This window comes from Lactuca virosa, chromosome 1 (genome assembly GCF_052849685.1).
Source record: "Lactuca virosa cultivar CGN04683 chromosome 1, Lactuca_virosa_CGN04683_v6, whole genome shotgun sequence".
NCBI lineage: Eukaryota > Viridiplantae > Streptophyta > Magnoliopsida > Asterales > Asteraceae > Lactuca > Lactuca virosa.
Window position 1 is genome coordinate 50,340,942 of NC_136426.1, and position 21,980 is coordinate 50,362,921.

The window sequence follows — 21,980 nt, forward strand, 5'->3', positions numbered from 1 at the left end:
TCAAAACAGAATCATAGAGGAGCCCAAGATATCGCTTTTTAATCCTCTTAGGATAAAAGGAACAAATAAACTTCGACATTATATGCTTGTACTAACTACTCATCAAATCATGCACAACGACACGTTTTATAACATCAAGTTACTGATGCGTTTTCATGCCATCACTGCACAACCAACTCGTAGTCAACAACTCATATATCTTGGTTTAAAGATTATATGATATATCTTGGTTTGAATCCAATACTCAAATCTTATTTCAGGAGCACTCATGAATGGTGTAGCACACTTTTGCTATGTATAATTCCTTAGACAATCTACAAGCCAACTCATGACAGTTTTATTTCAAACTTACTTCCAACGTATGATCGAGTTTGAATAGTTTGAATAATAATAATAATATGTATAATTTTATTATTCTGGAAGTCAAAACAAGCAAAATGAAACAATAGTAAATAATTGACACAAGACAGTAACTTTACTTATAAATAAAACTCCTTTTATTTAATCATCAAATGTCAATTACAATTTAGCTATTACAAGTTTCAATTTATCTAATTACTAAAACTAATATCGTCCGTTAGCCCAATGCCCCTCGCATGCTGAAAGTGCTTAACCCTAGTTAGTCCCTTCGTAAGGGGGTCTGTTGGGTTGTCCTCTGACGATATCCCCTTTACCATGAGGTGCCCTTATTCTACTTGATATCTTATGAAGTGGTACTTTCTGTCGATATGCCTGGATCTACCATGATCTCTCGGTTCCTTGGTTAAGGCAACCGCCCCTTCATTATCGCAGTAAATCTCCATAGGCTCCTTTATGGATGGAATGACTCCAAGGTCTCCGATGAAGTTTTTCAACCATATCGCCTCATTCGATGCTTCGCTTGATGCTATGTACTCTGATTCATACGTTGAATCAGCTACAATATCCTGCTTGGAAATTTTCCATGTCACTGCTCCTCCATTCAGGGTAAACACCCAACTCGACTGAGAGCGGAAATTATCTCTGTCGGTCTGAAAGATGGCGTCGCTATACCCTGTCACTCTCAAGTCATCACTCCCACCGAGGGTAAGGACCCAATCCTTAGTCCTCCGTAGGTACTTAAGAATGTTATTAACCGCAGTCTAATGAGCTTTACCAGGATTCCCTTGATATCTGCTGACCATGCTCAAAGCTAAGGCCACATTAGGGCGAGTACAAGTCATAGCATACATGATCGAACCAACTGCGGAAGCATATGGTATATGAATCATTTCTGCTATTTCAACCTCTGTACTCGGACTCTGAGTCTTACTCAGTTTGGCATTGCCTTGGATAGGTAAGTCACCTTTCTTGGAGTTCTCCATGCTGAAACGCTTCAACACCTTGTCCAAGTATGTACTTTGACTAAGTCCTATTAGTCTTTTACTTCTGTTTCTCAATATCCTTATCCCTAGGATATAAGCAGCTTCTTCGAGGTCCTTCACAGCGAAACACTTCCCAAGCCAGGACTTAACCCCCTGTAAGGTTGGGATGTCATTACCTATGAGTAGTATGTCATCTACATAGAATACCAGAAATCTCACTATACTTTCACTAGCTTTGACATATACACAGGACTCATCCTCGCTTCTCAAAAATCCAAACTCTTTGACTTTCTCATCAAAACAAAGATTCCATCTGCGAGATGCTTGTTTTAATCCATAAATGGATTTCTCAAGCTTATATACTCTATTAGGGTACTTTGCATTAACAAAACCCTCTGGCTGACTCATGTAAACATCTTCAGCCAACTTTCCATTAAGGAAAGCGGTTTTGACATCAATTTGCCATATTTCATAATCATGAAATGTAGCTATGGCCAACATAACCCTTATAGATTTAATCTTCGCTACTGGTGAGAAGGTCTCATCATAGTCAACTCTTGGAGTTTGAGTAAAGCCCTTCGCAACCAGTCACGCCTTATATGTGTGTACTTTCCGATCCATGTCAGTCTTTTTATTGAAGATCCATTTGCACCCGACTGTCTTACGACCCGGTACATTGTCAACCAAGTTCCAAACTTGATTGTCATACATGGACTGAATCTCGTTGTCCATAGCCTCTTTCTATTTTGCAGACTCGGGGCCTGTCATGGCTTCCTTGTAGTTATTAGGTTCATCCAAATTTACCAGTGTGCTATCACTCATAAATGTATCACCTTCAGTAGTAATATGGAAACCACAAAACTCAGGTGTATTTCTAACTCTACTGGAACGCCTCAGAGGTAAGGACTCGTCAATTGGATCAGCCGTAGTTTCCTCCTCAGGTTGATTGCTAGTGTTTGAGGTTCCTTCATCGCTTGACTCTTGAAGTTCTTCAAGGTCAATTTTCCTCTCACTGTTTCCTTGGCCTGTGAGTTCTCTCTCGTGAAAGACTCCTCTCCTCGCAACGAAGACAACATTGTCACTCAGTCTATAGAAGAGATATCCAAAGGATTTCTATGGGTAGCCGATGAAAATTCATCACTCACTCCGAGGTTCGAGCTTGCCGTGAGTTTCTTTTCTCACAAAAGCCTCGCAACCCCAAACTTTGATGTGGTCTAATGTGGGAACTTTCCCTGTCCACATCTCGTGAGGTGTTTTGGAAACCTTTTTGGTAGGGACTAGATTAAGGATATGGGTGGCAGTCTTAAGGCATACCCCCATAATGAGATAGGTAACGAAGCTCGACTCATCATGGAACGAACCATGTCTAGAAAGGTTCTATTGCGCCTCTCAGTCACACCATTAAGCTGTGGTGTCTAGTTGGCGTCAATTGTGAAACAATTCCATATTCCTTAAGATAGTCAAGGAACTCGATACTAAGATACTCTCCTCCACGATCGAATCGCAGCATCTTTATCTTCCTGCCAAATTGATTCTCCACTTCTTACTTAAACTCCTTGAACTTTTCAAAAGTCTCCGACATATGCTTGATTAAGTAAATATACCCATATATACTATAATCATCAGTAAAAGTCACATAGAAGCGGTTAGCATCCCTTGTGGCGGTTCTGAATGGTCCATACACATCAGTGTGTATGAGATCCAATAGACCTTCACCCCTTTCTCAAGTACTAGTGAAGGGTGACTTGGTCATCTTTCCAAGTAAACAAGATTCGCAAGTGTCAGCCGACTTTAAGTTGAATAACTCCAAGACTCCATCCTTTTGGAGTTGGGCTATGCGCTTCTTGTTGACATGTTCAAGACAACAATGCCACAAGCTTGCCTTATCCAAATCATTGGAAGAATCAATATTTAACACATTATTTCCTAAGTTATCTACAATCATCACAATTTCATATATACCATTGCAAGTTAATGCTTCAAAATAAAAAACACCATTACAATAAGCATAAATACCACCATTTTCATTATTAAAGGAAAAGGTAAAACCTTGTTTATACAAACTGTGAAAGGAAATAACATTTCTCGCCATATTGGCCAAGTAACAACAATTATTCAAATCTAAATTTAAAGCATTACTAAGCAATAAAGAATAAACTCCAATCTTGGTCACAGACGACACTTTCCTATTTCCCATGATTAAGTTTATCTTCCCATGCTCCACATACCTACTTCTTTTTAGTCCCTGCAAATCAGAACAAATATGAATACCACAACCTGTATCAAGGACCCAAGAATTAGCATGTGATGAGTTATTAGATTGAATAGTATAAATACCTGTAAAGGAGGGCTTGATCTTGCCATCCTTTATGTCCTGCAAGTGCTTGGGGAAGCTTCGTTTCTAGTGCCCTTTATCATGACAATGGAAGCACTCTGCTTCCTTCAGATTGGAAAAGGGATTAATAGAACTAGCCTTGGCCCCACTAGAAGAGGATCCATCAAGAGACTTTCCCTTGTGGCTCCTGGAGGGAGCCTTCCTCTTCTTTCCCTTCCCATGTCCGATTCCCAGAACAGGGGCAGAATTAGTAGTAGGAGTAGACACAACCGACTTGCCTTTCAGGTTGCTTTCTGCAGTCCTAAGAAGGCCTTGAAGCTTGCTAAGAGTGACCTCCTCCTTGTTCATATGATAAGTCATACGAAACGGATCATAACAAGAAGGCAAAGAGTATAGAATGATATTTATGGCCAACTCTTCATCAAAATTGACATTCAATTTAAGCAAGCGGTCCATGAATCTCTGCATCTTCTGCAAGTGGGCCGTGATGGGTTCACCATCCTTTATTTTGGTTGTGATCATGAAGGCAATGATCTCATACCTCTCCTGCCGAGCACTTTGATGGTATATTTCCATCAAATCATGATACATTTCATAAGGATAGTAGTCCTCACAGGACTTATGCAGCCCAGCAGTCATGGATGCAATCATAAGACACGACACCTTTGTCGCATCCCTCTCATGAGTAGTATGTTAAGCGATTTGTTCAGGAGTAGCAGTGGTGACATCAATCTCTTTGAGATCTTTATCTAGGACATATTCTTTGTCCTCATAACGAATAGCCATCCTGATGTTTCGAATCCAGTCATTGAAGTTCAAGCCATCAAAAATGACCCTCCCACATAGGTTCATGAGGGAGAAAGAGCCTAAAGGGATTGGGTTGGAAGCATTGTTTGGGATAGACATCTGTAAAAGGAAAAAAAAAGTTTAGATTAGATGATAATCCTTAATATTACACCCAATATGAAATATTAAGGCTAGGACCCAACACAATATTCTACAATTGCGAAAAGGGATGCCATAATCCAATTGTAAAATATTTGAAGGTAGGTAAATGACGATTTACCAATTTCCACCATAAAAACGAAATAGATTATTAAGTTTTAATTGGATTGAAATTCCTATATCTTTGAGATTCATTGAACATTTTCAATGGCATGTTTAAATCTCGATTGTACCCTTCAAGTTTGTGACTAGGATGCCGAGGATCACAAACAAGGAGTGAATAACCATGCAAATTAGCTTGGTACACCCAATGTTACAAATCACCTAATCAATGTGTTGGTTAACCATACACGCTCCATTGATCTATGATTAACATCAAGTTACCATTTTCCACACATTGTCAGTCCCAGATTAGTGTGTCGGTTAACCACACACGCTCCACTAACGACTTAACAAGGTGCAAAGTGTAATTTCATGGATTAGCATCATTTCACATTTTTCCTAAAGTAACTAAGATTGGAAATTTTAATAGAAGTTTAGTTACTTTATATTTTTTATCATTATACTTTTAATGAGGGAGAATTAATGTCCTATCCTACCCATTCGGCTAACGATCCTCCACCAGTCAAGGAAGCGGTGGGTGAGAGTGGACACCCATTAAACTACCATTTTATAGACAGTAACCTTATACCCCCCTTATAGACCGGCTTCGTGAATGATGCCTACTAACGATAAGACCGACTTTGTCTTATGCATATATATATATATATATATATATATATATATATATATATATATATATAAACTTATAATATTATAAAGTATAAGGGTTGATTTTTAACTTTTAAAACTCTAAGGTTTTGGAATTAAAGTTTCATTAGTGTGACTTTACAAATTCCAAAACTTGAGGGCAAGTTTTGGAACTTGTCAAAACTCTTCACATTCATAACTTATGAGTTTAATTTGATTTTAATGTGTGAGACCTTTCATTTTCCATAACTTGAGGACAAGTTATGGAGGTCATTAAAATTCATTTAGATCATTTTTTTAACAACTAAAATTATCACATAATCTATCATCTAACTAAACTCATAATCAAGATAATTTCTAGTCAACAATTTGAAAGCAATTTTGTTTATCATATAAAAAACAACAATTATTTTAAAACTTTGATAATTATCTTGTGGTTGGATTAGTACAAGCACTACCATATCATAAAAAACATTTCCAATGATCCAAAACAATTTGTGGTAGTGTTCCCAATCCAAACCAGGCCAAGAAACTCGAAATTCTGCAAACAGAGCCTTCAACTCGTCGAGTACATGAACTGGACTCGGCGAGTTGCTCTGTTACTGAGTGGACTCGTCGAGTCTGTTCATGTACTCGGCGAGTTCACCAGTCAGAGGCCAAAATTTCGACTTTTTCATCTTTGAAAAACTAGTAAGCATCAAATATAATAGAAAACAATCCTAGGCTCTGATACCACTGTTGGGTTTTGAGCACTATAACACTCCTATGGTGCACATGCAACCCTAAATGCTTTGGATCTATGTTTTCTCTATTATACATGCATAATTTCAGTTTTTCCAAAGCATTGTCCTAACTAGCATACAAATTGCCAAATGAATAAAACATCTAGTTAGATGACATACCTTTTAGAAAGACTAGTAGTTCTTGACCTTTGAAAGCTTGAGCACCTCAAGTGTGATGCCTCTAATGGTTCACAAACACCAATATGCAAAATGATAACTTAAGAGAATAAGCTACTTATCTCAAAGAGAAGAGGTGTCACCGATTTTGGCTCATGGAGGGTTCTATTTATAGTGTTGGACATGTTAGAGTTACACTTAGTAAACCCTAATAACCCCTGACTTTCCACATTCTCATGCTCCATGGGTTTAACCTCCATGGACTATCAATGGATTAGTTTAGCCCATAATCATGGATCATTAGCCCACACTAGAAGAATTATCGATTTACATAATCAATCCCTATATATTTAATTAGTCTCTTTTGACCACAAAATTAATTCTAAATTAATTCTTGATCAATACTAATTAAATAATATTGTATTAATATATTATACTTATAATATATTAATAAACCATAAATAACCTTATTCTCAAAATCCATCCTATCAAATTGCACTGGTGAAGGCAACCCAAAAGAACCATGCTACAATCGGGTCAAGTACATACCGGTTATAGTTATGGGCTTAGACACCAAATCTAACACCTTTCACGTCTCCCAGCTGCGGTAGTGCCTGGTAGACGACTCTGCAGTGGTGCCCCTAGAGGATATTCAGGTGGATGACAACCTGAATTACATTGAGCGACCAGTAGCTATCCTCGATAGGAACTCGAAGGATCTGAGGAACAAGAGGGTCGAGCTGGTGAAGGTGCAATGTTAGCACCGTAAGGGCTCAGAATGGACTTGGGAGCCAGAGAACGAGATGAAGGAGCACTACCCCGAGCTTTTTCAAGATGTAGTAGCATACTTCGAGGACGAAGTCTAAAATAAGTGGGGGAGATTTGTAACACCAGGTTCCCGGTATGTAATCTTTATTATAAGTTTTTTCATATTTACACAGGGACTCGACGAGTGGGAGGCCCAACTCTTCGAGTAGATACGAAGGATTGGACGCGGGTGGAAGAGCCTACTCGCCTAGTCGGAAACCCCGACTCGACGAGTAGACCTGTCTGGGTGAAACCCTAAAGTTGAGGGTTTGCACCCTATTTAAACAACTTATAGGGTCTCCACTCCAGCCTCCATCACCCTCAGACTCTCTTCATGAAACCCTAATCGAATATTGAGTGTTCGTGAGCCTTTTGTGCCATTTGGGTGTCTTTAAAGCTTAAGAAGAAGGAGGAGGCTTGGGAGATCAAGAGAAAGCAAGTAGATCCAGAGGTTTTGGCACATTTCCAGCTTATTTGAGGTATAAAGCTGATACCTTGACTATTCATTTCTTAGATTTCCTTTTAGGGCTATTTTCTTCCTTTTCTAAGTGTTAGTGAAGCCATACTCAAGATTGTGAGCATCCATGGAGTTTCACTTCATATCTTGAACCTTTAAGGGTTCCCATGGCATAAAGGTGCCAACTTAATGGCCATGGGAGTCCCATGCACCTTGTAGACTCACTTTAGGTCCTTATGAGCTAGTTAACCCATGCATGCACGTAAAGTTTGTAACATTACATGCTATATCGATCCTAGGAGGTCGGATCTACGTTCTGGATGCATTAAACCCGACTGAAATTGACTTGGTAGACTTGGACTTTGGGGGACTCGGCGAGTCGCTCGTAGGACTCGGCGAGTCGGGTTATGGTTCCCCAACCTTTTCTGTTTCTGATCGATCTGGTTGAGTATAGAAGAGGACTCAATAATATGGACTTGAATATGGACTTGATGATCGAAGAACTCGACGAGTTCAAGGATGAACTCGGCGAGTTCAAGGAAATGTCCCAACTTATATGAAGAAGAACTCGACGAGTTCAAGGAAGAACTCGGCGAGTCAAGGACTAAACGCTTCAACTTATATGAAGAAGGACTCGACGAGTTCATGGACGAGCTCGGCGAGTCATAAGCAAACAGGTCTAGATTTTGTATGAAGGAGAACTCGACGAGTTCTTGAAAGACTCGACGAGTAGGAGCGAAGTTCCAGGATTTTGGTGGATTATGGAACTCGACGAGTTGGTGGACCAACTCGGCGAGTTGAGTCAACCAGATGTTGACTATTGACCAAAAGTTGACTTTGACCAGGGTGTTGACCTTGACTTTGACTCTGACCTGAGTTGACCCTTGAAAGGGTTACGAGTACGAAATGGTAATTAAGGAAGGTTGTTATGTGTAGGATTTTGAGGAGAGTTGATCCCGACACTGAGGATAGTTCAGTTACTGCACGACATTGAGGTGAGTTACCTTCCAGTAGAGGTGGGTCTAAGGCAGCAATGCTGGCCCACCAGTAGGTGATTATGTATGAGATGATTGTCTTTGTGATAATTCTATGGTTTGCCACTATCTGATATGCTCTATGTGCTAGGATGCTCTGTTATATGTGTTAGTAGTAGTAGGGGTGAAATAGTCCCCAGATACCGGTTGAAAGATACCGAAGAGGTAGTCAGTACCCATGCATGCGTAGCAGTATGTTTATGTTATGTTATTATGTGGTAGTGGTAGGGGTGAAATAGTCTCCAGTAGTCGGTTGAGATAAACCGACGGGTAAGTCCAGCACCCCAGAATGGCTTGACATGGGTAAGTCAAGCACCCCATAATGACTTGACCTGGGTAAGTCAAGCACCCCAGAATGGCTTGACATGGGTAGGTCAGGTACCCCATAATTGCCTGGTAGTATGTTTGTTATATGGTTTGTGGTATGATGTGGGAACTCACTAAGCTTCGTTCTTACAGTTTACAGTTTTTTTTTCAGGTACCTCATCTTTGAAGGGGAAGGAGTCGGCACGGTAGCAGCGCATCACACACATAGGATTTCCGCATTATGAGATTCTTGGGATTGTACTCTGACATTATTACTATTTTATGATATGGTTTGAGACACATGACTATGTTTTATGAAATGTTATGAACCGATGATGTGTTTCAGTAAACTGTTTTATAAATTGCTTAGTTAAAAACAAAATTTTTGGTCTTGACAATTGGGATGTTACAAAATATATTATAAAATATAATATACAAAGTGTTATTATAATATCTTTTAACTACTCGCGGTACGGGGAATCTGGTTTGAAGGCCGCATAGGGTTGTTGGATTTCAGAAGTGCTATAATGCCAAAATGGTCCCGCCCTCCGGTGTTTCATGTCTGGCCCTTATTTGTATATAGTGGTTGAAACGTATTGTTTAACACTTATAAAACAATGTCGCTCGTAAATAGTCGCACTAAATATTAGACTAAAATCTAGGTTTCGTCGAAGGAAAATAGAATCGTTAGAAGCGAAGTGCTGCCCGAGTTTGGAATCATCACTTTAACAAGTGAGTGCATAGTTACTTTCATCTTACACATAGATATGAAGTATTTAATATAAATTGCGTGCTATGTGTGCATATTAACTGTGTCTTAATATCTATGATGGATTAATGTTTTATACATGTTTTAGTTTATTTAAACTGAATATGTATTTTTATACCTATAAATATATTGGGTAAAGATGGGTAGATGAAAGATGATGTAAAAGTTGAGAGATGAAAGATGATATAGACTATGAGAGGTGTAAGATGATGAGAACCCTTGACCTTAACGATGATGTCATCTAGCAGCGTATAGATGACGACCACGAACTATTTTAGACAGTCTGGTGGAACGCTAGCAGGGTTGCAACCTATAGGTGTTTTTGAACTACGTGTTCACCAGATGTACTCTAAATATCCTGGCAGCTGCGCCTAAAGGATAATATTGGCATTTGTGCCTAACTTTTGAACTACGTGTTCACCGAATGTATTCTTAAAACCCTGACAGCTATGAACTTAGTGCCTCATGAAAGAACATTGGCAGTTATGCCTAACGTCGGTAGCTATGGACTTAGTACCTATTATATAAACTCTACCAGCGATGGAATTCGTACCTATTCCTTAGGATAATCCTTAGGAATGAATGAATGAAGGATAGCTGATTCTTAGGGTAGATCCTTAAAAATAAAGAAGATAATAGGTATGGGTAATGGGGTTGATTGTTTGATGATTAAACATAATAATTATATTATTGTGGGTTGAAAACCCTATGTACTCACCAGGTTTCCCAACCTAACCCACTCGGTTTACTTATCACAAGTATCGATACGAAGCTACATTACACTTAAAGATTAAAGGAGATGTAAATCACTAGTGTAAATGAATGTAAGGTCTGTTTATGCTTATGTTTCTGTATTGACGATGACATCCCAAAGTTTTAATATAAACAAAATACATTTCTTCGGAAATGCTTTGATAATGTATTTATCATGTTTTCTGAGAACAAATTCCGCAATGTTATTTTTTAAAATGAATACTCTGATTTTCAAATAAGCATAAATAAAATTTTTAAAATGAACGTGAATTTGGGGATGTCACACAAATGACCCAAAACTCAACATAATCTGATATACCTGAATTATCCTTAAGTCCAACTCGGTCGGACTTGGTCCAAGTCAACCTGTCTCACGTTGTGGCCAGGCATTGGTCACATCGTGACAGCGAACCCGATCTGATTCCCACTCGACTCAACCTAACGAGTTAAATCAGTCAAAGAAGTCACCTGAACAGTCATCACGACGTGAGCACCCATTCTCATGTCGTGAGCCTCGAGGGTCCAAACATAAAACGGGGACGCTCCGATTCTCACGTCGTGAGATATTAATTCCCACGTCGCGAGCGCTGACTGTGGCTAAGGGTCACCATTTTAAGTTCTTAATCCATAAGGTCTTTGAGTCCACTTCATCCATAAGCTAAAGGGGACCCCTAAGGTCCATAAAAATGTTTCCTTTATGACCATGCATGCACCAAACATGATCATCCATTTTCTAGGTCAAAGGGAAAAAATGAGCTTCAAACTTGCATGTATGTCTCAAATCTATACCAACTTCCAGATCTGAACACTATAATGCTCTTGGGACCCTTAGAACCTATAAAGTTGCGAACTTTATGGATCTACACCACTCAATCATGCAATAACATCAATAAAATGGACAAAACCACAAATCTAAAGTTGGGACCTTTGATACTTACTAGGGTCCAAAAGCAGGAAAAGATGATGATTATGTTGATTCTTTGCCCACACCAACACTAGAGTACTTCCTTATTCTTCTTTTCTTCTTCCCGCAAGCTAGAAATGCACCCAAATGACAAAGGATCTTAAGGATAAGTAAGATTAGGGTTTCTGGAGGCTTAGAGAGTGATAAAGGCTGAGGGTGGGAAACCCTAGCCCTCTAATTCCCTTAAATACCAAAAGCTTAGGGTTTTTGGTGTTCAGCCGACTTCACGTTGTAAGCACTATACTGCTCACGCCGTGAACCCTTATATGATGCACGCGTCCGGATTAATCCTCACGACGTGAAAAGGCATCCTTCACGTCGTGAGCAGGGCAAATACTGAAACTTTTAACTTTGTATTATTAAAGATAACGTATACCTGATCCGGGTGTTAGAATTCTCCCCCACTTGAATTAGACTTCGTCCTCGAAGTCAACTCATGCGAACAACTCCGGGTAATGCTCCCACATCTCAGTCTCCGGTTCCCAAGTCCACTCAGTGCCTCTCTGATGCTGCCACTGCACCTTCACCAGATTCACCACCTTGTTGCACAGAGTCTTAGTCTTCCTGTCAAGAATCGCAATGGGCTTTTCCACATAATTCAGGCGCTCATCCACCTGAATATCATCTAACGAGATCACTGTAGAATCATCGACTACACATTTCCGCAACTAAGATACATGGAAAGTGTTATGGATCTGACTGAGCTCATCAGGAAGATCCAGGCGGTATGCAACCCTGCCAACATGGACAAAAATCTTGAACGGACCAATAAATCGGGGACCCAGCTTGCCCCTATTCCGAAATCGGATGACACATTTCCAAGGTGACACATTCAGCAACACAAAGTCTCTCACCTGAAACTCGAGATCCGAACGGCGTCGGTCAACATAACTCTTCTGACGACTTTGCGCGACCCGCAGTCTGTCGCGTACCTGCTGAATGAACTCAGTGGTCTTAAGCACCACCTCGGTGCTTCCCATGACCCGATGTCCGACCTCTCCCCAACAAACCAAGGTCCTACACCTCCTACCATACAACATCTCGAAAGGTGGTCGATCAATACTAGCATTATAACTGTTGTTGTAGGAGAAGTCTGCCAATGGAAGGTAAGATAATGCGCGCCCCTCTATCCAACTAAACCAAATGTGTTTTTTTTCCTAGGCTATAAGGCATCAAACAAGTCAATCAATTTTATCATATAGCTCCTGATGGTATCCTTAGCCCTACTCTAACATGCAATTTCACATGTGAGGCATACTAATCGTAACACATAAGCATGAGTAATTTGGGAAACACTTACTTGAGCTCGGCCGATCGCACACATTGCACTCTCCATTTTTACTTAAGAAAACCTTTTTCAGAAATTTCAATTCTTTTTCTTTGAAAATATTATCATTTCCTCAGTTTGAGTTCTGATACACCCGAGAGTGTGCCCGAATCCCTCAAACCAAGGCGCTACCTTATTCTCTGTTGTGTTAGGAAGAAAGAAAACAAGGTAAAACTCGAAAATGTAACAAGTAAAGTTGAATGGGGTACCTTTGATATATGAAATGCTTAAGAATATTGAAATTGAAAAATGCTTTGAGGGTATGAGATGAAGGGATGTAAATTAACTTTATCGGTTTTTATTAATGGTATGTATGATAAAATAATCGATAAATGAATGTTACGTCTCTAAATGTGTGTGTATAAGGTAACAATTTGAAGAAGTGTTTTATTTTGTAACTTTGTTAAAAGCATCGGAACAATGTTTTTTTTTGGGCAATTCAAGAGTCTTGTATTAGATGTTTGGATCTGGTTAAAATAAAAGGTATATGGGTTATCTACCAATTTGATTATGCGTGTAGTAGTGCTAGAGGGAAGTCATACGACATTATTTTTGTATTGGATTCAACACTCTTTGTTAAATCTAATATTATATGTAGGGAACATTATTTAATTGTGGAAGTGAAATGCATTTTTTCTACATGCAAATGTTTTATTATCAGTGTGTATGTTCCTCAAGATGAAAATAATAAGAAGATATTGTGGATGCAATGAAGGCTTAATTGTGGAAGGGAAATGCATTTTTTCTAAATTCAAATGTTTTACTATCAATTTGTATGCTCCTCAAGATGAGAAAAATAAAACGATGTTGTGGAGGGATATACTTTCTTTCTGCAATGAAAGCAAGGAAGTTACATTTTGCTTGGAGGCTTCAACTCAGTCATGGATCCTTTAGAGAGATTTGGTACAACATTTTATCCAAATTCGGCTAATAATTTTAATAAGTTTATTATTGATGCGATTCTTTGTAAGGCGCCTATTAGGGAGTTACTCATTCATTAAAATTAGTAAAAGTGGTTATAAGATGAGTAAATTAGACAGAGTTTTGGTGTCTAAATATATTTAGGATTTATTTCCAACTTTTATGTCCGAGACATTAAATAGAATTGTATTAGATCACTAGCCAATTATATTGAAACAAGTGGAGGATTATGGATCGGTTCCTTTCAAGTTGTTTATGTTTAGGCTTGAGCTGGATGGTTTTCATGAAGTGGTACAGTAAGATTATGATGTTGAGTTGGACTTGGGCAGACAACCATTAAACTAGAAACATGAATGCCGTAATCTTCCATTTAGACTAAAAATAATATAAAAATTATTAAACCCGTAATTGTTGAAAATTTCATATGGTAATTGCTTTGTTCTCATTAAGAACATACATTGATCAATATTTTTACTAAGGTTCCGTTTGATAGTTTCTGTCTGCGAAAGTGCTGTCTAGTAAAATGATGTCTGGGAAAGAAACCATGCTGTTTGATTGTACATCTGATTAACTGTGCTGAATGATGAAAAAAAAATAATTCAATAAAAAATAAATTTAAAAAAAGTTATTTAAAAAAATTAATAATCCAAGAAAGAAAGAAAGATGCCGGATTTGGTGTATAATTGTCTTTCCAGCCCATTCAGCCAGAAAGATATGATTTTGGAGCTTTCTCGGAAAGACATATCTTACCGGGAAAGACCATTTTTTTTGTGCAAATCAAACAGTCTTTCCGGTCCATTCAGCCAGAAAGATCTGTTTGGACCTGAAAAGATGCGTATCAAATGGAGCCTAACACTTTTATTCCCTATATACACCTAGTGGAATATAGTTTGTGTAACTATATAACGCACACAAATTATTTATAAAACAATTCTTAAAAATGGACAAAATGTTTTTAATAGATGGGACAAAATTAACAAAACACTAACCCGATACAAAATAAACAAGTTTGATTAAAGATATTTTAACCAGTTGAATTAATCGGTTGATATGACATAATTAAAAGAATAAATGTGAATTCCCTATATACACTAATACACCTAGTGCAATATAGTTTGTGTAACTATATAACGCACAAAAATTATTTACAAAACAATTCTTAAAAATGGACAAAATGTTTTTAATGGATGTGGCAAAAACTAACAAGACACCAAACTCACATAAAATAAACAAGTTTAGTTAAAATATTTCAATCAGTTGAATTAATCGGTTGATATGACATGATACAATACTTAAAAGAATAAGGGTGACTCGAGAATTTCAATTCGAAAATGACACGTTTATTTATATGTATGTGTTTTAAACTCTTTAAATAAACTAGAAAAACTCAAAACAAAACCATCTATAAAAGTAAAGCCTTCACTTTCACTTTTTTTTGTTATCTTCCAAACTACTCTATCCACTCGACCACTCCCTCATCCTCATGATCCCGCCCTCCGCCTCCCGGCTCATATTTATTTTTTTCATTTTTCCTTCTGAACTTACTATGAATTTTGTCATTCCCTTTCCCAACTCATACTATTTCAACATGTTTAGTGTTTCAAACATAACTCGACACATTTCAAGGTATACCCTTAACCTGAAACTCAAATACGAACTCGACACGAAAATAAACGAGTAGACACGATCACACGATACATTAATTAAACGGGTCGGGTTAAGTTCAAAATGCCTCAACCCGTTTACTGTTTTGACAGGACACGACACGTTTGAAAGATCTCTTTTTTAAGTAAGAGAACCAATATTAAAATAAAAGACTCAAAAAATAATCTTTTTTACCAAGAGTTAATTAAGTCCATTTTGCTTACTTTGATTAATATTCATTTAAGCAAACATCCAACCACATCCACAAGATACTCTTCTTTTCTGGTTCGTGAAACAGCTTTAGGGCACCATGCCTTTGTCTGTGTGTCTCTGTGTGTTCTCTTTTCTTCTCCTCTTTCACTTTCACTGTCACTCTTTAAAACGTGCATCAAAAGCTCACTTTTACACTTGCATGCGGGAATATATATATATATATATATATATATATATATATATATATAGAGAGAGAGAGAGAGAGAGAGAGAGAGAGAGAATAGACGAGCATATAAATACTTATGACATGACACTCATATATATATATATATATATATATATATATATATATATATATATATATATATATATATATATATATATATATATATATATATATATATATATATAAGGGCACACTGCATAAGCAGTTAACTTGTAGACAAGTAGCGGTAAGACACCCTTCGGTCCAAATGAGTTTATTAGAAGATGATAAGAAGTCACTTGAGGGTATGTTTGTTTACGCTTGTGGTACAACAGCAGGTGAATGTTATGATCGGTGTTATGATTCCGGCAATGAACCTTGAGAAGCGTATAGAAGGACTGATGCATGATGTGATGATAGTATGAAGTCGGGTATGTTTTATCATGTATCCGAGAAGGGGAATTAAGCGCTACTGGTCCGATTACTGTCTACTGTTTTATTTTGTTGTTATTATTATTATTATTATTATTATTATTATTATTATTATTATTATTATTATTATTATTATTATTCTTATTATATCTAGTTTTAGAGTATCTATATATAATTAATTCTTTTGATCTACGGTTTAAAGTTTGCTTTGCAATTTTAGTGTATGGCTCATTGAAAGGTAGTAGTGTATAAGGTTTAAGCATGTTCGAGATTGTAATTTGATATCATGTGATCTGGTTTTTTGGTTAATTGATGTAATAATCTTGTTTAATCCAAATAAAAACATTTGTTCATAATTATTTTTGTTTCTTTTATTTTCACTTCTACCCCTTTTCTCGATTATGATGATTTTTTTTTTAGAATATGGCGTGACAGGAATTAATTTTAGAAAAACTGGTTAAATGTCGAGTGAAGGGTTAACACATGTAAACAATGTGGGTAAAATGACTAAATGAGTTTGGTTCGCGCATCTACATTTTCCTTTTGTCAATTTGTACTCGAGTATTATAAATAAAATTAGCATATTAAATAAGATTAAAAAACTAAACTATTGAAATAATAATCTAGCCGTTTTATTAGAGTGATTTACAAGATCCAAATAATTGAAATACGATTTTGGTGACTTTTGAACAACTCGACTGGTTTGACTTTCAAGTTTCAAGTAACTAAAATTTATCAATTTGAGCGGTTTCAAATGAAAATATAACAAATATAGATTCGGTTAATTTGTTCTAAATTACCATGTTATAGTTTTGGCTTTAAACTAAGTGTAACAATGACATACAAAACTAATTTGTGGGAAAAATTATACGGAGTAGTTCATATGTGAATATATGAATAAGTTATTATGGGTGTATTCAGTAAAATTAGTTGGTAGGGTAGCTTGTAGCATTTTGTTAAGCGCCACGTGAGATAGCTTTTGGATTCAGAGTGTTTTTTGCTTAAATTAAATGCTAGAGGCTTATAGTGACAAATAAATCTTTCTGTTCAAAACGGAACATTTTGTCAAACGCTAGAAGCTATAAACTCTCAAACGATCCGTGTTGAACAGGCCTTATATCTTATTCCTATCTTGTTCGGGTTAAAACTTTTACATAAGCTACTGAAGCAAAAAAAAAAAAAAAAAAACTGGAATTTATACAGACACGTACATAAAAATAAGTAAGTAATATTTCTTTTTTAAAAGTTAACGAACGTAAGCTCAAATAGTCAAACATGTATTATATGTGACTCGATTCAACGTAGAAAGCATACATAAAAATAAAATGAAAACGTAAAAAGAAAAGAATTATGTTGAAACGTCGACAAACTCAAATTTATATCGACACGTACATATAAAAAGCAAGTAAGTTTTTTTTTTAAATTAACGAGTAGAATTTTTAAATTTACGTCAAAATGTTGACCACTTTGAATTTATACTCTAACACATACATAATAATAAACACATAAAAATTTAGTTTTTTAAGTTAACGAACGAAATTTATTAACAAAATTCAGATTATGTATACTACAGAACATAAACATGAAAGTTTACAAAATAGAGGGGTAAAAGTGATATTTTATAAACTTCAAAGTGGAGGGTTGAAATTACCATTTTAAATATCATTTTACAAACTATTTTAAAACATAGAGGGATAGAAAATGTAATTTAAGAAAGTGAAGGGTGCCAACTATCGGCATAAAAGCGTAACTAAACTGCAATTTATACCGACAAGTATAAAAAAATAAGTAATTGTTTTTAAGTTAACGAACGAAAGTTCACATAATCAAAAACATATTATATGTGACATAATTCATACGTAGGAAGTGTACATAAAAATAAACACAAAAACGTAAAAAAAAAATTACATCCAAAAGTAGACAAACTCAAATTTATACCGACAGATACATAAAAAAATAAGTTTAAAAAAACAACAACGAATGAAAGTTCCAAATTTACATCAAAACGTTGACCACCTCGAATTTATACCGACACATAATAAAATAAACATATACAAATAAGTTTATTTTTAAGTTAACGAATGAAAGTTATTAAAAAAAATCAGATTATGTATACTAAATTACACAAACATGAAAGTTTATAAAATGGAGGGCGTGAAAATGATATTTTATAAGATTCAAAGTAAATGGAGAAATTCAAAGTTACATTTTAAAAAGTAATGAAAGAAAATATCAATTTATAAAATAGAAGGATATAAATGTATTTTTAGAAAGTAAAGGGTGTCAATTGACGGTAGAAACATCCATCCATATAGTTTTTTAATATAGATATAAGAAAAACATCATAAATGCTTCTTGTACTTTTCAAAAATTTGACATTTAGTCCATAAGTTTAAAAAATCTCACAGATGATCTTTGTGGTTTCAAAACTTTTAATGTTTGGTCATTATTTCTCACTCCGTTAAGTTTTATCCGTTAATTGAAGGACATTTTCGTCATTTCACTACCACATGAACCATTTATGAATTTATGAAGTTTCTTGAAGCATGTGCAACATCTGTTCTTTCTTAAATCAACTTTATCTCCTCTAAAGCTTTTGATTCTGGTGATTTAGCTTCATCTGCTTTCATTAAGGCGATTCTCAATTCAACTTCAGCTTCTTCTAAACAAGCTCCCATGGTTGTCGCCTCCTTTTGCAACTCTTCGGCTTCCTCCATCATCTTTTCCGATTCCCTTTTCGCAGTTTCACTCTCAGCCAATAGTTATCGGAGAGCCACCACTTACTCTAGCTTCTTCCACACATGCCGCCTCGAGTTCTAATTTACTTTTCTGCAACTTAACATTCATATTTCCAGCCTCGAGTTATGTTTTCCACGTTCTCGAGCTCGATTTTCAAAGATTTCAATAAGTTTCTTAGTGAGGTCTCCTCTTCTGCAACTTTCTGCAACGAATCTTTAGCTCCATCAAGCTCTAATCTCACGTTTTTCAAAGAATCAAGATCAAAAGCTCTCGCATTCTCCATTTCCAATTCCAATCTTTTAATCTCAGATGTGGTTTTAGGAAATTGGGATTCAAGATCTTCTGACATTTCAGGATCAATTTTTTCCCTCAAAGCAACTAGATTCTTTGCAGACCTCTCCAGGGTGGATTTATGTGTGAGCTTTTGAATGTTCTTCTCTGAAACTATCTTCTCCTGTTCTTGCTTTGCTTCAATAGCTGCAAACTTCACATGATCAATAGCTTCTTAAACAGACAAAACCTCCTTCGGTATCTCACCAGCTTTATCTAAATTCACTTTGCTCATAACCTCAGCCTCTTGTTCTTTCTTAATAACATCATATTTTTCTTTCATGGCTACCTCATAATCATGGCAGATTCTTCTTAACTCTTGTTTGCAACATCAAGTTTTGTAAACACAACATCATACTGTTGTTTTGATTTCTCAAAATCGTGATTTAAAACACCATTAGCGTTTGTTTCTCCCACATCAAGTTTCTTCGCATGATCTTTTGCCATTTTGTAGCTGTGATTGCTGATTCTTTTGCTTCGTTAATGATATGGAGTTTGTTCAAGTTCATTCAAGCTCTGCAAGTGCTCCAGTTTTTGTAGTTTCAGCACTCTTTAACTGCTCCTTTAACTTATTGAGCTCTTTCTAGGCTAAATAGAGCTTTGTCTCCTTCACCAACGCCCTCTGCATCCATAAACAATAAAATTACAAGATTAAAATCTCAATTAAGGACAAAAATTGAAGAAAAAGAAAGAACATAAACATAAATATAAACATAAACATACGTCAGTTAAATGTGGTTTTATTTTCTTGATTGTGAGTTTTTCACATGAAACACACCCTCTCCAAAAAGATTGAATGCATTTTTAACCGATTGGAAAGGTGTTGGAACTGGAAGAGAGAGAGAGAGAGAGGGGAGAGAGAGAGAGAGAGAGAGAGAGAGAAAAAAAAGACTTTGTATATTAAATAATTATATTTTTTTTCTTTTTTTAATAAGACAATACTTCAAAAATGGTCCATGTGATACTGAAATGATGAAAATGTTTTTCAGTTAACAGACAAAATTTAACGGAGTGAACAATAAGGACCAAACATTGAAAGTTTTGAAACCACATGGATCATCTTCTGAGATTATATATATATATATATATATATATATATATATATATATATATATATATATATATATATATATATATATATATATATATATATAAGAGACGTTTTTCCTTCCACCACATGCATTTGAAACTCCCATGAATTTTTAATTTTTTAATAATATTGATTATAATTTGGTTAATATTGTTAAATAAGTACAAAACCTAAATTGTAATTCTAAATTAACTAAACTTCAATATTAAAATATCATCTTTTACTTCTACTTATAAAAATATGTCTTTAACTTTTAACATATTATACTTAACTTATTAGTTTGGATATGTTTTTGTATTTAAACCTTTGGCATTTTAAAGCCACAAAATTTATATAATTTGTATAAAATACTTAAATTGTTAATTTAAATATAATGTTAAAAGGTTAACTTAAATCGACATAACATCCCTTATTCCATAATATATATTTTTTAATTTTAAAATCAAGTAAAATCCTTTTTATAGAGCTACATTCAAGTCAAACCATTTGTTCATAAACTATAATTCAGAATCAGAGTTATAAGGAAAACATTGTATAATCTCGAATCATAAAACCATTGATGTGTGTGTACAGTCCCACCTTTGCAATCTGATAAGTACGTGAAAAACATTTGAATCCACAACTGTAAGCCAAAGCTTAGTGAGTTCCCCCAAGATACTCCACATAAAAATACACATACAATGCATGAACACATAAGCCTACAGTATGACTGGACTCGCTCGCAAGGCCTACAGTACACCTAGACCGCCCGCGTATCTTGGCCTACATCACAAAGCAGGACCGCCTCAACCCAACCATAATATGTCTACATTTGCAAATAAAAAATACAATCAAACATAGGTAATCATAATAGATCTACCAGACTAACAGAACACTACATCATTTCAACATCCTACACACAAATGATACATACTGCAATACAAAGTATAGTGAGAAAACTCACATCGCAGGCTGATATACTATCAACACAGCTCAAATGAAATAAGGACCAGTGTTATGATCCACCTATAAAACAATCAGAGGTACATCCTCAATCTATAGCTCAAAACCCCCACGTTGACCAAAAGTCAAACTTAGTCACAAAGTCAATGGTCAAAGTTAACAACTGGCTACCACGTCGTGGCCACCCACTAGCCACGTCGTGGCAGCTCCACGACAAAATAGTCACGACCAGACCTGCTACCACGTCGTGGCAAACATGCTACCACGCCGTTGCAACAACCTAAACAAATCAGTCATAGAGAACCCCATCCTTAACAACATGGTTAGCGTGTCTCCACACCGTGGGAACTACTCTTGGACAGCTTAATGGATTAAGCCCTCAATCCATTATACCATACTTTCATCTCTTCCAGAAGGCTTCCTAACATCCATAAGGTTCATCAAAACCATTGCTTTATGGACATGCATGTCCAATGAATGTCTTGAAATTCGTTAGGTCAAAAATGGTGAAAATGAGGTCAAAACCTCATGCATGAAACCAAAACTCGACCATTATTCAAATATAGAACACTAAACCTCAAAGGGACCTCAAGGATCTATAAAGTTGCCAACTTTATGAAATCCATCAACTCATACTCTCCCAAACATGGACAAAAATGCATAAAATCCTAGATCTAGAAGCATAACACATAAAGATTGGAACTTGAGGACTTACACTGGTCCATAATATGTGCTACAAGGTGGTGAGGAAACTTGCTTGCTGGATATTTGCTCA

General features: G+C 36.1%; 1 pseudogene; it reads right to left on the reverse strand.

The window, feature by feature from the left end:
* Positions 1-18,623: 18,623 nt before the first annotated feature.
* Positions 18,624-21,655, reverse strand: LOC145113785 (WEB family protein At5g55860 pseudogene; annotated as a pseudogene).
* Positions 21,656-21,980: the final 325 nt, after the last annotated feature.